Source organism: Artibeus jamaicensis, unplaced genomic scaffold, assembly GCF_021234435.1.
Source record: "Artibeus jamaicensis isolate MK-2021 breed Jamaican fruit bat unplaced genomic scaffold, CSHL_Jam_final contig_196, whole genome shotgun sequence".
Taxonomy (NCBI): Eukaryota; Metazoa; Chordata; class Mammalia; order Chiroptera; family Phyllostomidae; genus Artibeus; species Artibeus jamaicensis.
In genome coordinates, this window is record NW_026521401.1 from 5,047,934 (window position 1) to 5,053,933 (window position 6,000).

The following is a 6,000-nucleotide window of genomic DNA, read 5'->3' on the forward strand; positions in this document are numbered from 1 at the left end:
TTGTTTGCAACTTTTTGTTCTTCCTAGACTTGCATGTTTATTTCCTTCACCAAATTAGGGATGTCTTCTTTCATTATTTTTTCAAATAGACTTCCAATTTCCAATTTCTTGCTCCTTCTTTCCTCCTCTGGCACCTCTTTGATGTGAATGTTGAAGTGCTTGAAGTTGTCCCAGAGGGTGCTTACACTATCCTCATTTTTTTAGATTCTCTTTTCTTCTTGTTCTGATCAATTGTTTTTTGCTTCCTTATGTTTCAAATCATTGATTTTATTCTTGGCTTCATCCACTTTACTGTTGTTTTCCTATAAATTGTTCTTATTTTCAATTAGTGTATCCTTCATTTCTGACTGATCTTTTTCTATTCTGCTGAGGTCCTCACTAAGTTCCTTGGGCATCTTTATAACCAGTGTTTTGAATTCTGCATCTGATAGATTGCTTATCTCCATTATGTTTAGTTCTTTTTTTTTGGTGTTTTGATCTATTCTTTCATTTGAGCCATGTTTCTTTGTCTCCTCATTTTGACAGACACTCTATGTTTGTTTCTATGTATTAGGTAGAGCTGCTATGACTCCCTCTCTTGGTAGTGTGGCTTAATATAGTAGGTGTCCTATAGGGTCTTGTGGCACAGCCTCTTCTATCATCCAAGCTGGGTACTCAAAGTGTGCCCTTCATATGTGCTATGTACATTCTCCTGTTGTAATTGAGCCTTAATTGCTGTTGCCAGGTCAGTGGGAGAGATTTGTCCAGGTCAGTCAGCTGCAAGGACTGGCTGTGACCACTGACTGCCTACCTCCACCCTCCATGGAAGTAGCTGTGCAGGGGAAAGGTGGTGGTGTTCCAACATGGTCTGTTCTGTCCACTGGGTGCTCTAACTGTGGGGTTGCCTGGGTGGTGCAGGCCAAAGTAAGCACCAACCTGTGTTCTCCCCAGGGCCACCATGTTTGAGCTATAAAGTAATCTGCAGATGGCTGCTACTGGTGCTGGGCTTGGAGACTACCATGAATCTAGGCTGACTGATGATGGTGCCTGGGACCCCTTAACAAAATGCATGGGGGCTAGGGGCTTACTGAAGCTTGCTGTTGCTTTTATGAAAGGAATGTGGAAGTTGTGAAGCATGAACCAAGTCCAGCCATTCATATGGAAGAGTCCTAATTAACAGTTTGGGTGAGCCTATAAGTTGGGTAGGATGGAGTCTCAGGGGATCTCCAGGGCAGGACAAACAGTGTTAGCCAGGTTGATGGAGTCTCAGATATGGCACCCACCTACTGGCTCTGTGGCTCTTTGTGGGGAGGGCTAGAAAAGGGACAGTGGCCTTGTCTGCTCACCTTTCTGCCTGGGAGAAAGCTCTCCCCTAATTCCTGCCTTTATGTCAGACATTTAAGTTCCTTCCTGTATGCCACTGGTGCCTTTCAAGCTGCTACCCATGTGCTAGAATTCAGAGTGAGTATGTGTAAGTCTGTATGTGGGTTTTCTAGGGGGAAACTTCTGGAGCTTGGGACTCCAGAAGTTTCTTCCACTAACTCAATCCCCGCTGGTTTTTGCAGGCAGAAGTTGTAGGGACTTATCTTCCTGGTGCTGAAATTGTGGGCTGGGGGTCCTTCTGTGGAACTGAATCTTCTTTCTCCTGGAATACCCCTCCCAAATTTTCATGTACCACACATGAATGCATAAGCCCTTTCTGTGTTTCTGCCCCTCCTACCAGTCTGGGTGGGTGTAGCTCTTTAATTCTGTAGTTGTTAGATTTTCATTCAACTTGATTTCTGTTGGTTCTGAGTGTTGGTCATTCTATATTTTATTTGTAATTTTGATGTGGTTGTGTGAGGGGGTGAGCCATGTTTACCTATGCCATAATTTTTGGTATGTTTTTCTTCTTAAAAAAATCCATTAATATTTGGTAGTGGTGAAATCCTTTAGCTTTTTCTTATCTGGAAATAAATAGTCATTTCCCTTGGTTTTTATAAAGCCAACAATCCATGGGGCTGAAAGAAATGTTGTTTGACCATTGTTGCCCTAGAAATCTATATAAATAGAAAACTTTATTGCAGCAATGAATGGAAATAATTTCCCAAACAATAGTTATATGTTCAAGCAAATCATGGTATGCATGTACACAAAATGGAATATTAGGTAGCCATTAAAAATGATGTTTGCTAGCATAGGAAAATAGTTTTAATGCTCCTTAATAGTATAGGAGAAATATTTGTGATGCTCACTAGAAAAACCATGGTAATAATTTATGTACAATAGTATTTATCACTGAGGGGGAAAATCATAAAACAAGTATAAAATATACAAAAATATTAATTACAGTTGCCTTTCAGCAAAGTGATTTTTATGCTACTATGTACTTTTTCTGTACCACAGTTTTCTTTATTAACCATACATTTACTCTTTCAGCCAAACTTTTATGGTAAAAGGAAAAAAGATGAAGAAACAAGAAATGAAAGTTAGGAGGTGGAAGAAACAGGACTGACACCTGTCTACCTGGCATGACTTAGATGTCATTATCCCTGGAGGCGTAGGGTGTGGGAGGACTTCTTGCCTTATGGCAATTCCTTTAAGATACATGGCTGGTCATTCCTTGCTTACACATGAAAGCAACTGTAATAGCTACTGTCTGAGAGTGCCACAGAACCCACACTCTGGTATGGCAAGTTCTAATTCCAGTTGACTCTTTGTGACATTAGGCCAGTCTGTGCTTTCCCTGGTTCTACATCTTTCTGGAGAATATTTTCCAAAACCTTTTTAGGAAACAGGATAAGCAGAAGGGTCCCAGTCATGGGGAAAGCAAGTATTCTTTTTCAAAATAAAGACAAACTTCTCTCGACATCCGATTTTTCCTCTAAACTTCAGTCTTCTAATCCTGCTAGCAACTAATATTTTTTTATCTCTTCCAGGGAATGATCAAAACAGCCTAGATTTCAACAGGCAGGTAAGGACTTTCAGAACAAAATCTTTATTCTATAAATTGTGGGGGTCATTTGTACTATGTCAGGTGTGGGAGAAACAAAGAAGATGAAGTAAAGTTTGAGGGAGTTAATTCAGAGACTTGTATGTTTGAGGATTGGAAGGGGCCTTTAAAGCGCTTTTGCCTCTAACACCTTTTCAACACAACAATCCAATGTCTGGGTTTGGTTTTCACTTTGCCCTCAAAAGAGTACTGAGAAATGTAGCACTGATTTAGAATTGACTGCTTGCCAGATGTGGTCAGAATCTAAGACAACAGCTATTTTTCTGTCAAAGCTCAACCTGAGTTGTATCTTGAACAAGTATATTTATATGGTCTGACTGTGTGTAGGGGAATTTATGGAGGTACAAAATATGGAATACCTGGATTCTTCATAGAACTCCTGATTTACAGGAAGAAGATAGTGGACAAAACAGAGGAAATGGAACAAAAAGAGCTCAGAAAGGAGAGAGTGACTCAGCTCAATGGGACAATGTAGGCACAAACTTTGTTCCTTTGAAGAAAATTGAGTTGGGTGGGTTGGAGTTAATCAGGAAGGGCTTTGGGTAGGGTAAAGCAGTGCTGGATGGATGGCAGGATGGATTAATGTGGATGCGTAGAAAGAAGAAGAAAGAGGAAAGAGAGGAATTTTCTCTTAGGGTCAGAGACTGATGGGATGGTTGGAGAAGAGGGATGGGACAGGGTATTATATCAGAAGCAGAATGTGTGAATGTTTGTTGAAAAGAGCAAGTGTAAGGTGGAGACAAGCATAAAGCAATAATGGAGAACCTTAGAATCAGAGAGGTGAAATAGTTACAAAATCAGAAGCCTGAGTTTTGGTCCTGTTTCTGCCACTAACCAGCTATATAACTTGGTCAAATCACTTAATATATTTGGTCTGAATTTTCTCAGCTTAAGAATTTATTTCATAAATTTGGGGTGGAATTTGGGGAAAATGTACTATGTACTCCTGTACAGTCTAGTATGAAGTATGGGAGAATAGAGATAAAGGGAAAATAAAAAGGAAAGGGAAGGAAGGAGACATGAAGGGTGGGAGAGTCTTTGGAGCTGAGCAAACTGGGGCCCATCCACATGTCGCATTGATGTATGACCCAACAATTAGTGTTGGAGGAAATGGGTTTTTACTTACAGAATTCCAACCTTGGCTGTGCTGGGAGCACTCCTGCTTGGAGCTCTGTTCTCCTATGAGGCCCAATACTTCCCTTGCTCCCCATCAGTCTATAAGTCAAAAACATGCCCCAAAGTCCCCCATATCTTTATTTCTTCTTAAGCTGGCTGTACCCACAGTTCTCCTTCCCATACAGAATCTGAATTTCTGGGTTTCAGAGACATCATCCTCTTGCAGCAGGTCTTTCCTTCTGGATCTGAGGTGTGTTGTCCTCAGCCTTCATGTAGTGGTCCAGAAAAACATGTGCCATATTACACTGGACCAAAGTGAATTCTAGGAAGGCACACATCCCAAGAAAGTGGCTTCTCTGTACATCCTTTAGAGAAGCAAAATTCTATAGTCTCAGCATTGCCAGCCACAGTTCAGCATTCCAGGCATCTCCCACTAATCTATCCTTAGTTTGACAGGATCCCACACAGCTCCATCAGCTTTGCCAGGTCCCCACACAGCTCCATCATGCCTCTTCTTATACCCTTTCCTGATTCCTGGCCAGCATGGCTTCTACCTTACACACCAGCCCTCATGGCGGAATCCTGCCTACAAATCACATAGCTGCTTATTGCTTCCTCTCTCAGACCTCATGACAAAATCCCCCTACATCATGGCTTCTTCCTCATGGTTGCTACCTACTCTCTCAGCCCTCATGACAGTCCAGCTCATTCTCTTTCATCTTGCCCTGATTTTAAATGCTGACCCAGAACTTCCTATGTGACCTCATATTTGGCCCCTCCTAAAATGAGCTAATTTTGCCAGTTCCCCTGTATCTTTCACCTTCTTTTGGCTGCCATATTTAGTCAGGGAAAGAGTACCCAGTGACAAGAGAGAACTGCTGCCTCCCGGCCTCTCATTCAGGTGCTGTATAAGTTTCCCCAGCTATGGCATGAGTCACTATAAGGTCTGAAAGTCACGTAGACTTTTTACCCAGGATGCCAGCACAAACTATCAACTAGCTATTATTATGAAAAAATCTTAACCACTGTATCATCCCCTTCCCTATGCCCCAACCATGGGCTGTGGGGAATATTTTGGGAGGCCCCCCACCCCACTCTGTACCCCATTACATCTTCAGTGAATACTTATAGTGAAGCTTTATTCATGCTACCTAGAGGTATGTTAAAAGCATGGCATCAAACAGAAATGAGAACAGTTCATTATTCATGGGATCTCAGGGAAGGCTTCATGGAAGAGGTAATATTTGTGTCTAGCTCTGAAAGATGACTACGAGTTTGCCAAGCAGAGCAAAATAGACTGGAGAGGGAAATAGCCATGGGGAAGGGAAGATAATCCCAGAGTGGTGGTGAATTGGCTAACCATTAGGGTTCCTTCCCGCTCTGAAATTCTGAGGCCAGGTTTAGATGGAAGTCTGTGTGGGGGGAAGGGGAAGCTGGAGATGAAACTCAGACATGGTTTTCTCCTTTATCTGTAGAGTGATTTGATGTCACTATTAAAATTTTCTAAAGGTTTGTTAACTCTGGATATATCCTTCACAATAAGAGAGGGGAATAAACTTGAGTCCTAAGCCAAAATTCTAATGCAGGCAAATTATGCAATTTTGTTCATTGGGGGTTTGCTAACAAGTGGAGGCCAACAATCTCCCTCTTCACTCAACACTAAAACAGAGATAAGCTTCAGTTAAGGAGTCATGTAGGTTGGCTATGAGGAGGTACTTGTAGCCAGCTGGTTTGTTAGACACTGGAACAGCTACCAAGGGAGGGAGACTGTTAGAATCAGCTTCTCACTCATGGTCTTTAAATATGAGAAAGATCCTTATCTAAGGGTAGTTGGGCCAGATTTGCTTCAAGGGCAGGAAGATGGAGGTGGATTCCCAAGGATTCTGTGTCCTAAACACATTGGGATGGGTCCT

General features: G+C 41.9%; 1 long non-coding RNA gene across 1 annotated transcript in view; it reads left to right on the forward strand.

Annotated features, from left to right (window-relative positions):
* The window catches only part of LOC128628533 (uncharacterized), a 46,638-nt gene extending 43,195 nt beyond the window's left edge, over positions 1-3,443 (forward strand). The window contains exons 2-3 of the long non-coding RNA XR_008392947.1: positions 2,898-2,932; positions 3,362-3,443. This is a non-coding gene — a long non-coding RNA (uncharacterized LOC128628533). The remainder of the gene's footprint in view (positions 1-2,897; positions 2,933-3,361) is intronic.
* The last annotated feature ends 2,557 nt before the right edge of the window (positions 3,444-6,000 follow it).